The sequence below is a fragment of the Henckelia pumila genome, chromosome 4 (genome assembly GCF_033568475.1).
Source record: "Henckelia pumila isolate YLH828 chromosome 4, ASM3356847v2, whole genome shotgun sequence".
In the NCBI taxonomy this organism is placed as follows: Eukaryota; Viridiplantae; Streptophyta; class Magnoliopsida; order Lamiales; family Gesneriaceae; genus Henckelia; species Henckelia pumila.
The window spans coordinates 37,412,007-37,423,169 of NC_133123.1; positions in this window are offsets into that span (position 1 = coordinate 37,412,007).

The following is an 11,163-nucleotide window of genomic DNA, read 5'->3' on the forward strand; positions in this document are numbered from 1 at the left end:
AACAATCAGTTCTCTAAGGATGCGGGGATTAGCGAACTTGCTAAAATGATGTTCCAATTGAATAAAGTTCAATTATATCATTTGGTATATTTACTTTTAAAGTTAATATTATTATTAATTGTTTCAACAATAAAAATAATCAAATTATCACCTCGTAATCGGTTTGGAGATGATGTGTTAGATGATGGTTGATACGATATATTGGGTGTGATGTGTTTGATACAGTTGATATAGATACATTATTCAACATTTTCAAACTATGAAATTTCGGAGTGTGTTATTGTAAAAACATATGAAGTTAATATATGACTTTTTATTATACACTTTTTGTTGTAATAATATTTTTTATTTATTGAATTCGCTCCTCCTGGTTAAAAATCCTGTGTACGCCACTGCGTACAACTGAAATATATCTGAAACTTCATTGATTTATAGATCTCATGTGCAATGGTTTCACGGATATGTAATCGTAAGATGGGTCGACCTGACATCAACAGAATATGTACCCGGTTCATACCTGTATTTGTAAAAATAATACTTTTGACATTAAAAATAATATTTTCACTCAAATAATGTCTCACGTCCTAAAATTGGGTCTAGTTGAAATCGGCTTTATTTTACGTTTTCACATTAAACCACAAGTTTCGAATCTTCAGAATTTTCAGAAACCAGTTTATTCATTCATAAAACTGTATGGAAAATTGTGTTGGAAACTAACATATATACAACTTAAATATAAAACCAAACTAAAGACGTGTATTTTGGTAATTTTCATTTTTTGTCAAAGTAAAAGTGTAATTTTATTATGTTTGTCTCATTATAATTTTTATCTTTTATATTGTTAGACTTGGATTTTAGTCCCACATTTTTATTCCATTTAGTATTTTTCATCCAAAATATGAGTGAAATACTAAAACCAAACTTTGACATTATCTCTAGAGAAACAAATCGTAAAATGACAATTATTATACATGATCGATCAAAATTACATTTCTCTTTACATAGAGAATCAAAATCATAATTTTAAAATGTAGGACCATAGCTGTCTCACTTTTTTTTAATTTCTTTATTTATTGTTGTGTTTGATTTTGATGTATTGTTTTTTTGGCTTCAAAATATGTTTGAAAATAAATTAAATGTAGCTTGATATATATATATATATATATATATATATATATATATATATATATATATGAAAATTCATGATTTTATAGTAGGACTCATGTGCAATGGTTACAAAAATCTATTCTTGAGATGAGTCGAATCGACATGACCAGAATACCCGATGCATACCTGCACAATTGTAAAAATAATACTTTTGACTTAAAAATAATTTTTCCACTCAAACAATCTTATATTACACACTATTTAATTTTTTTATAATATAACTAATAAAAAATGATAGCATAAAAAAATAATAGTATTCCCTCAAATTAGCATATATTACACAACATTTCTTTATAGTATAACTAACGAGAAATTATATATTTATAGTGAATAATATTTTTTTCCTAAAATATAATATTTTTCTCTAAAAACGTATAACCTTTTCATATAGCAATAAACAATACGAGAAGATTTAAAAAAAAAGCAATATATATAAGAAAATGTTATGAAATGACAATCAACATATATTCATAAACTCGAAATGTAATGGTTTTTACAATCCTTAACTAGAAATAACTAAACTTAATACGCAACGGCTTACTAGCTAGCTACATTTAAATGTAAACAAAAGAACAGGTTTTGTTTATTTTCTTCTAGCTCATCTTCGTTCTTATCTGAGATGGGTTGTTCGGGTAGGTGAGTGATATGAGTGTCACTCAGTAAATGAAAGAAATATCTCATCTTTTAAATCATTCAGACTTGTAAATTTATATAGAATATAACAAAACAGAACTGAAATCCATATACTTAGCAGAATAAAGAATCAAATTATGCACCAGTTTACTTATGAGTTTCGTGGCCAACTGATATCAGGCTCCCCTTATATGTTTATAATCTAAAGGATGAAGAATAAAAACAAAATAGAAACATAACAGAATTATGGGAATATATATTCCTACCACTAGTTCACAAGCATAAGTGCATCAAAATCACAGATTTCAGAGATTCATGCTTTGAAAACATATGTAATCTTTCTGGAACATAAATTTAAAACCTAATACTTGGTAGGATCGGTTTAAGAAGGGTTATCCTGAACTGAGTTTGTCTTTGTCACTGTAGCAGTTTACCTCCACAATCTTTCACTTAGCTAGTTCAGTTGAGTTCAGTTAAAGTTGGTTAATTGAACTCTTTCTTCCTCGATCTCAATGTTAACCATCAAACAAGGTATTGTGCGGAAAGATGCCGAATAACATATTCTGAACTTAATAATCAATTTGAGTACTAGTTTCATGGGTGGGTGATAGTGATGAAATGAAGGTAAGATCGCAAGAGATGTTTATGGATGTTCGGAGCTCAATCTCCTACGTCACCCCTTTTTCCTTTTAGGAAGGATTCACTCTAAAAAACTTTGACTATTACATGTAATTTTCAATAGCCCGATCCAAGACTAGGACTTATACTCACTGCCTATCCCATAACTCCTAGTAACTCAAGAGAACAGCCCTAGACTGCTTCTTGTTACAACAATAGTGTTTTGTCAGTTCACCAAACTGATCTACCACTGTGTTTACAACTCGATAGAACATAGCACGGAATGATCCTACTCTTGATCAGATAAGACTTTATACGTGTTCTTGATCAGTTGACTATCACTGTTCTTGATGTCTTTCTTCTTTTATACAGAGTGTTTGAGAGTATTTTGAAGTTTTAGGATTATGTCTCTCTCTTGCTCTGATTTCTCTTGATCTCCTATTTATAGGCATCCTTCAACGGCTTTATTCAAATTCAAATCATTTACCGTTGGCTTGTATTTTCTCCAACATTCTTTGACATTTACGTACACTGATATATGCCTGTGTTCGATACTTTTGTCTGGTACGTAAAAGTCTACCCATAAGGATTCCTTTCTCTAATCTTTTACTCAGTCGAGGAAGCATATCTTGAATTAGTTTATCTTGCTTCGACTCTTAGTCAGTTTAGTTGAGCAATAGTTGAGTCAGGATCACTTGATTCAGTTTAGCAAGCTAAACTGAATTTGGTTGTCTTCATACTTTCAGTTGGACTCAACTAAGCTTGTTCCGAGGATCCTTTAACTATTTGTTCTTCATTGTCTTCTTCTTTTTGGCTTCGATATCTTTAGTTCTTCTATTGATTTGATCAGTTTAGCTCTTTCTTTGCGACATCGGTTTAGAGACTTTGTTGGATTCAGTCAATATCAAAACTTAGATTATTCAACACGTAATATTAACTTTAAAATCGAAAGCCCACTTACTGTAGATTGTTAAACTTAATTTCGATTGATCTTGCAACTCTTCACTTGCCCGACTGAACATTACTCCTTGCTCGACTGAACTTTCAACTAAACGCTCAAACTCACTTTTGCGTGTGATTTGCTCAGAATATTGTGTAACTTTTACTCAGAAATCTTAGTGTTATTTATAGAGTGGAATCTGACTGTTAGGCTCCCCATTAAATGCCATTATTTTTCATAACTCTGAGTAATTAAATACATCATTTACAAATATGCAGCACTAGCTGGACTTCAGTCTAGCTACTGGACTGCTCTTTGTCAACTGGTCAACTCAGTTCATTTTGGTTCAGTTTACCTCGATTCCAGTCTACCTCAAGTTCAGTCTGCCAAATTTCAGTCTACTTTCAATAAGTTCACCTAGAGTTTAGTTTAGTGAAATTTAGGATTCTCACAAATAAACATATATTACACAATATTCATTTTCTTTATAACATGACGAAGAAAATATGATAATACTTGGGATAATTCCTAAATATGTCCCTATATATTTTCCATTTTCTGTATAATATCCCTTTCACTTTTCATGTTCCAAATATATCCCTGATTCTTTAATAGTTTCTTGAATTTATCCTTAAAACTAAATAATACTCATTCTACCCTTTATTTCCTTATTTAATTAAAATTATGCATAAGCCATCATGCTTTCGTAAGATTAATTAAAATTAAATACCTCTTTGACCATAGTGTCATCGGGTCATATCTGCCGAGTTTTACGAAGTTCTCCTCACACTCAACCACGCAGTCGCAACAAATGGTTTCTGCACAAGCTCCTTCAACGACACCCAACACAGCTTTAATTCATTTTCTACCTTAAGGTGTATGATATATAAAATTAATTATAAAATATGATCATGGATGAACAAGAGACTTAGGAAATTTATTCAGACAACATATTATTACATAAATCAACCTCCTTTGAAGAGGAAGAGATAACTAGTTTAGCTACTCATAGTATCCTTGTTCTTGAAATACATAAAAGTAAAACTTAATACAAACTTAGAAGAGAAATATTACAATGTTTTATTTGTAAGAAAACTGAAGGGAATGATCGATGTCTTCAGCTTCATTAAGAGCCTGTATTTATAGCTGAAGTTCCACTCGTTTCACCGAGAAACTTCAGGGAATCTTACAACTGTCTTGAATTTTTTATGCCATTATTGATGGCATCTTTTGCTAGTGGGCAAGTCACATGCCCGATGACATATTTTACTAGTGGAGGAGTCACATTCTTGACTTTTACTTTTGGATTTATTCTCCTCACATGCCTTCTTTATTGTTGTCGGGGCATCTTTTGCTTTTGTAGTGGGCCCCTGGAAAACGCAATTTTGGTGGTCCCTGTCCACCTTTGATTGTCTCAGAAAAATCCTTTCGATCCGTTCGGGGTTTAAAGGTTTTTCGGAGTTCTGGCTCCTTCTGGTTTAAACATTCTGGGCAGATATTCTCTGACCATCTTCCGATGTAAACCATGTTACAGAATTTTCGGCGAATTTCTTTACTCCACGACAGCTTGTTGTTCCACAAAAGTTCCTCTTCTTTTCGAAGAGTTCTTCCGCAAAAGCCGTAGTTTTTCCTGTCATTGTGTTTAACAGGAATGATCCATTCACATAATTCTGATAAAATTTGACCGGAAACTTGACCTTGTCCATCTCGGTGAGAGTCATTGTCAGCGATCGAGACCCCAGGTTTACTTCTAGATTCTGTGGGAGTGTTCATCGTGCGATGGGTACTACTCTCAGTTTGAGTACTGCTTATCATCAGGAGACAGATGGTCAGTCAGAGCGCACTATTCGTACTTTGGAGGATATGCTTCGAGCGTGCGTTATGGATTTTGGTTCATCCTGGCAGGATCATTTGCCATTGATTGAGTTCGCGTACAACAACAGTTACCATACTAGCATTGGTATGGCACCTTTTGAGGCGTTGTATGGATGGCATTGTCGTACTCCACTTTTCTGGGAAGAAGTGGGGGAGAGACAGGCTGAAGGATCGGAGTTAATCCAGCAGGCAACTGACATTGTTGATCAGATCAAGAAGCGGATTAAGACTGCACATGATCGTCAGGCCAGCTATGCTAATACCAAGAGTAGGCCTCTGCAGTTTGATGTTGGGGAGAAAGTATTTCTGAGAGTGTCACCTTTCCGCAGGATTCTCAGATTTGGCCTTAAGGGCAAGTTGTCTCCCATGTTTATCGATCCGTTCGAGATCTTGGAGAGCATTGGAAATTTGGCTTATCGTCTGGCTTTGCCACCGTATTTGTCCAGTATTCACGACGTGTTTCACGTATCTCTGTTGCGACGGTATGTGGCGGATGAGTCCCACATTCTGCAGCGGTATGATGTTCAGGTGGACAAGGATTTGACCTATTTTGAGAGACCTATTCGTATCCCTGATCATAAAGATAAGGTCTTGCGGAACAAAGACATTCCTTTGGTTTTAGTTCAGTGGCAGCGCCGAGGCACTGAAGAAGCTACTTGGGAGCTTGAGAGCAGGATGCGTTCAGATCATCCTGAGTTCTTTTGATTTTATTGTATTCAGTTTTATCTTGTAAAATATTCAGTTTGAATAAAGGAACGTTTGTATCTTGTATTACATTCAGTACTTAAGATCTGTTTTCGAGGATGAAACATCTTAAGTGGGGGAGAATGTAGTAGCTCAGTTCCAATTTACAAGATTAAATGGTTAATTATGTTTAGATCTAATAAATATGTTATTAACAAGAACACATGTCATGAGATTGAGCAAGGTTTGATGGATTTGACCATGGGCTCGGGTCGGTCATGAGTAGCTTGGGTCGGTCATGGTTGATCAACAAGGGCTCGGGCATGGATCTAGGGCTCGGTCATGTGTATGTGTTTGGCTTGAGCTCGGGTCTTTCCTTGGGCTCGGGTCGGTCATGATGTAAACCAAGATAGGGTTCGAACATGAGGAGCTCGGCCAAGGAAGAACATGGCTTGGGTCGGGGCTTAGGGTGCTCAAGAAAGTGATGTGCAAGGCCAAGGTAGTGTTTGGTCATGGAAAGAGCACATGGTATTTAGGTCGGGAATGGACACGTGGCTGGAGCAAATGCACGATTAGTGTCATGCCAGGTGTCATGCTCTCGGTGGACACCTGTCCCGGCTCATCCTCTATAAATAGGAGTCGGGGTTTCGGACATTTTCACACCATTTCATCTCACTTCTTAGTTCTACTTGGACCGAGGAGTAGCTCGGGAGCTTGGGAAGAAGTAGCTCGGGACTTGACTAGGTGCAATTCAGGTCGGGCTTGGAGGGAGAGACCAGGTCGGGTCGGGCTTGAGAGCAGGTCGGGTTGGGCTTGGACCTAAGACAGCTAGGGGTTGTCTTCTTCCAGCTTAGTTCAGACTTCGGTGTGAGGTACGAAAGTATTGTTCGAGTATCCTGACTGAGTATGCATGTATCATGTAACTGCATGATTTATATGTCATGATATTATGCTGCATTCATTTGCATCTAGCTATTATCTCTTTTGAGATGTCTGTAGTAGGGTTGTACCCTATCCTGTTAGTGGTTGGACTTCCATCGATTTGGGTCCGGCGTATCCACTACTATCTCGGTATGTGAGCCACCTCCTGAAGCGAAGGCACAGCGTGCTACATACCAGGGCCCGGTCTGTCTCTGTTATCTGTCCCTTGACCTCGAGTCTGTAGGGAGTTCACTTTGCATGAATGTATACTCATACTCTCGTGCTGAGAATTTTATGCTCACGTCTCGTACTCTGAGTTTCTGGACACCCTGTTCCATGGGGAAGGTTTGCGATTGGACGAGGCGGGTGGATCCAAGAGGGGCTAGGCAGTGGTTGGCCAGCTGGAGCTTCGTTTAGGTTTATTTCTGTTGTATTTGGGTTGATACAACGTTCGATTTGGTTGTATAATATTTGGATATTTGCAGATCCCTTCCCTTGGGATTGTTTAATGTTTATGATTTTCGCAGTTTAATTCTGATATCTGTTTTTTTTTAAGTTAATTGCATGCCTAAGTTTTGTTTAGTAGGTGATCCGGGTAATGGTCACTACAGTGGATATCCTATGCGATCTGAGGAGATATTAGTGTGACAAATCTCTGGCCATAGTACATGATGTGTTTTAGGTTACTTGGTTTCCTAGTAGCACATGCGATGTCACTATTTGATCTTCAGGATGCATTGCATAGTTATCGAATCTCGAACGACTCTCGATGTACCAATGGTTATTGATTCGATCGGGATATTTGGATGAAGGGACCGTAATGTACGCTAACCAAAACCTACTGGTTCTTGCAGGCACTATCAGTGATACCTAGGGAATCATGGAGCGATGTTGCTAGGCGCTCTTACCATGATTTGATGGGTAAGTCGGAAATTGTTGTTCCGAGTCACAAGGAGTTGTGAGCCCACGACTAGCTGTATCCCTGAACCATTGAGGGTTACACAAGTAATGGATTACTAATCCCCGTTGAGATAATTAAATTTAAAGAGTTGAATTTAGCAAAAGAGAAGTTGGACTTCTTAATTAAAGGGAGTGGAATTTCCTAAAATGACATAGGGATGGATATTTTTGGAAATCACTGAATTCGGATTCAGAAAAATTATCTTGACTTTAAAAGGTGCAGAAATGGTTTCTGTGCACATTGGTGAAATCAGTTTATCAATCGGAGTCATGATGAATTTTATATTAATTTCTATAATAACAGGCTTGGCTTGTTGGGCTTAAGTTATGACTAATGGGCCCTAAGGAGTTAGTGTCCTATTAGACATATAATTTAATCCAGTACAGAAATTATATATATTAGATGAGGGGATTTTCGAAAACACTGTTTTTCCAAGCTACAGTTTTCGAAAATCACACCTAAAATTAAAAGGGATTTATCGAAAATATTGAGAAAGTCTCAAGAGGATTTTCGAAAATCCTGTTTCCCTTTTGTGAGAGAATTCAGTCTGTGATTTTTGGAAAATTACATTCTGAATTGACAGATCAAATCTGTAAATCTCTTCGATAAACATCTGATTGATTTCTAGTGCAATCAATAAGAGGGTTTCTGTTTTCTATTCGTGGACCTAATTCAGGAGTTGATCGAGCGAGTCATCGATTCCTGGGATTTACAACAAGAGCAGATTTAATCTGTTGGAGTCCATTAATCAAGTCATAACTTGAAGAGGTAAAATATTATAATTGTTATTATTATTTTACTTGTTGATTTTAATCGTAAGGATTTGATACCCATGATCTAGAATCGTTCTAGATCAGAAAATAAAATTTTTTAAACTTCCGCTGCATCGGGTATCATATCTGACTGATCTGAAACGTGTTCCAACAAAGATCGGGAGTCCAGACACGACATCGCATTGAAGAATTTGTTTTCTTTATCTTTTAGTTATTAAATTCTGATTTATTGTCTGGATTTTTGAATATGATTTGTTTTATTCGGAATTTTATTATGAACTAAATTTTTAGAGTCTAGAGGTCGGATGGAACCTGGTGTAGACGCAATTACGAAGTTTTGATTTTATTAGATTGAATTCTTCTAGATAAATTGTTTTTTTTAGATTTGAATGTCCTTTCAATTACCTGATCAATAATTGAATTGTAATATTTATTTGAAATCTGGCACTCGAAAGAGGAGATTTTGAATAGGACTAATAGAAATAACACTGTTAATTATTTATATAGCTCGGGAGAGTGTATAATTTTAACAGAGCTTTTAAAAAAAACATTATTTTGCATAGATCACTACAAGTAGATTATTAATAAGGATATTGGAATTGAATTGTAGTTGATAAATATTATTTGTTGCTCGGGAGAGGGGAATAATACATAATTGACAAAAATTCATGAAAATAAATTAATTAGGATTGATTGTTGTTGAAACCAGGTGAAATCTAAACCTCTAGACCATTTTTCTCTGATTGGTATCTATTTGAAAGTTGTGTGATAGCTATCAAAATTCATTGATTATTTTATTTTTCTGCAAAAATTCTGAGATTTTGATTTTTTAGATAAAATTTAGACTATTTTAATTACAAGTACTGAATATTTCATTTTACTCCTCGTGGGATCAACATTTTATTTATCACTATATTAAAACATGACACTCGTGCGATTGCGAGAATTTTTCACAACAAGTTTTTGGCGCCGTTGCCGGGGAGTAAATTTTGATTTTATTTTAGTCTTGTTACCAATTAGTCTAGATTTTAATTTAGATTTTTTTTTAATTTTTAGTTACTGGTTGAATTTTAATTCTTCTTGTGTGCAGTGAATGCGAAAATCTCAAAGCACTGATTCACTACTGTTTGATCCAGAGATCGAACGCACTGCGAGAGCTTTGAGAAGACTAAGAAGAGAAGAATTAAGGAACATGGCTGAAGAGAATGTGAATCAAGCTCCCCCGGTGCCAATCAGAGATCACTTTCGGCCGACGATCCAGGCTCACTATTCTGGAATCGCTCGAAAGACTATCAATGCCAATAATTTTGAACTGTAGACGGCCTTGATGAACATGGTTCAGCAGAACCAGTTTAATGAGAGTGAAACTACCGATCCTCATCTACACCTGCGGACTTTCTTAAAAATAACTGATACGGTAAAGATGAATGATGTATCTGAGGATATTATACGTTTACGCTTGTTTCTTTTTTCTCTCAGGGATCAGGCACGGAGCTGGCTCAAATCGTTGCCGCTAGGAAGCATCACTACTTGGGAGGATATGGTTGTCAAGTTTTTAGCGAAATATTTTCCACCTGCTAAGTCAACCCAGTTGAAGATCGAAATCACCACTTTCAGGCAGATGGATTCTAAACAACTCTACGAGGCATGTGAAAGGTACAAAGATTTACTTAGACATTGTCCTAACCATAATTTTGCAAATTAGGAACAAATCGAGTGGTTTTACAACGGACTAAATGTGCCCATGAGGATGTCTGTGGATTCTGCTGCCGGAGGTACCATATTTGCAAAGGATCCCTCTCAGGCCTACGATATGCTGGAACATATGACTATCAATATTTTTCAATGGCCATCTAAGAGTATGAGAGTCAAGAATCCAGTTGGAGTATATGCAGTGGATCCTCTCACTTCAAAAACTACACAATTATCTGCACTGATTACACAGGTAGCCACGTTGAATAAAGTTAGTGTTGCAGAACCAGCAGGTGTGCCGGGTGCTATGGATGAATTTCATCATTCTGAACAAGTGCAGTACATAAATCATAGAGATTATGGAGGCTACAGAGGTAATCCTGTTCCCAATACTTATCACATTAGTTTGCGAAATCATGAAAATTTTTCTTATGCTAACAATAAAAATGTGTTAAATTCTCATCCGGGGTACAATACAAATAAGGGTGAAGGTAAGCCTTCTTTGGAGGATGTTGTTAATAATTTTTTGCAGGAATCGAGCAAGAGAATGACAAGAACTGAGTATCTCCTTGACAGCAAGAGAATGGCAAGAACTGAGTCTCGCCTTGCATCCATCTGATCTGTCACTATACTGCCCTGTTCATTCGGAGGAGTGACTACAGACGGATTTTCATTCGAAGAAATAACTGGCGATGAGTTCCTATTCAAAATCCTTCGAGGACCCATAATCTGATAATCAAGGGTTAGGACACAGATAATCCAATTCCAATAATTCCATTAGGTAACCGAAATCTCCTCCTAGAATAATTCAACCAATTCGAGAAGATTCGTATCCGATCCTGGAAATCCAAGCAATTGATAACTCAAGTAAATCATGCTTTAAAATTTTTATCACATAA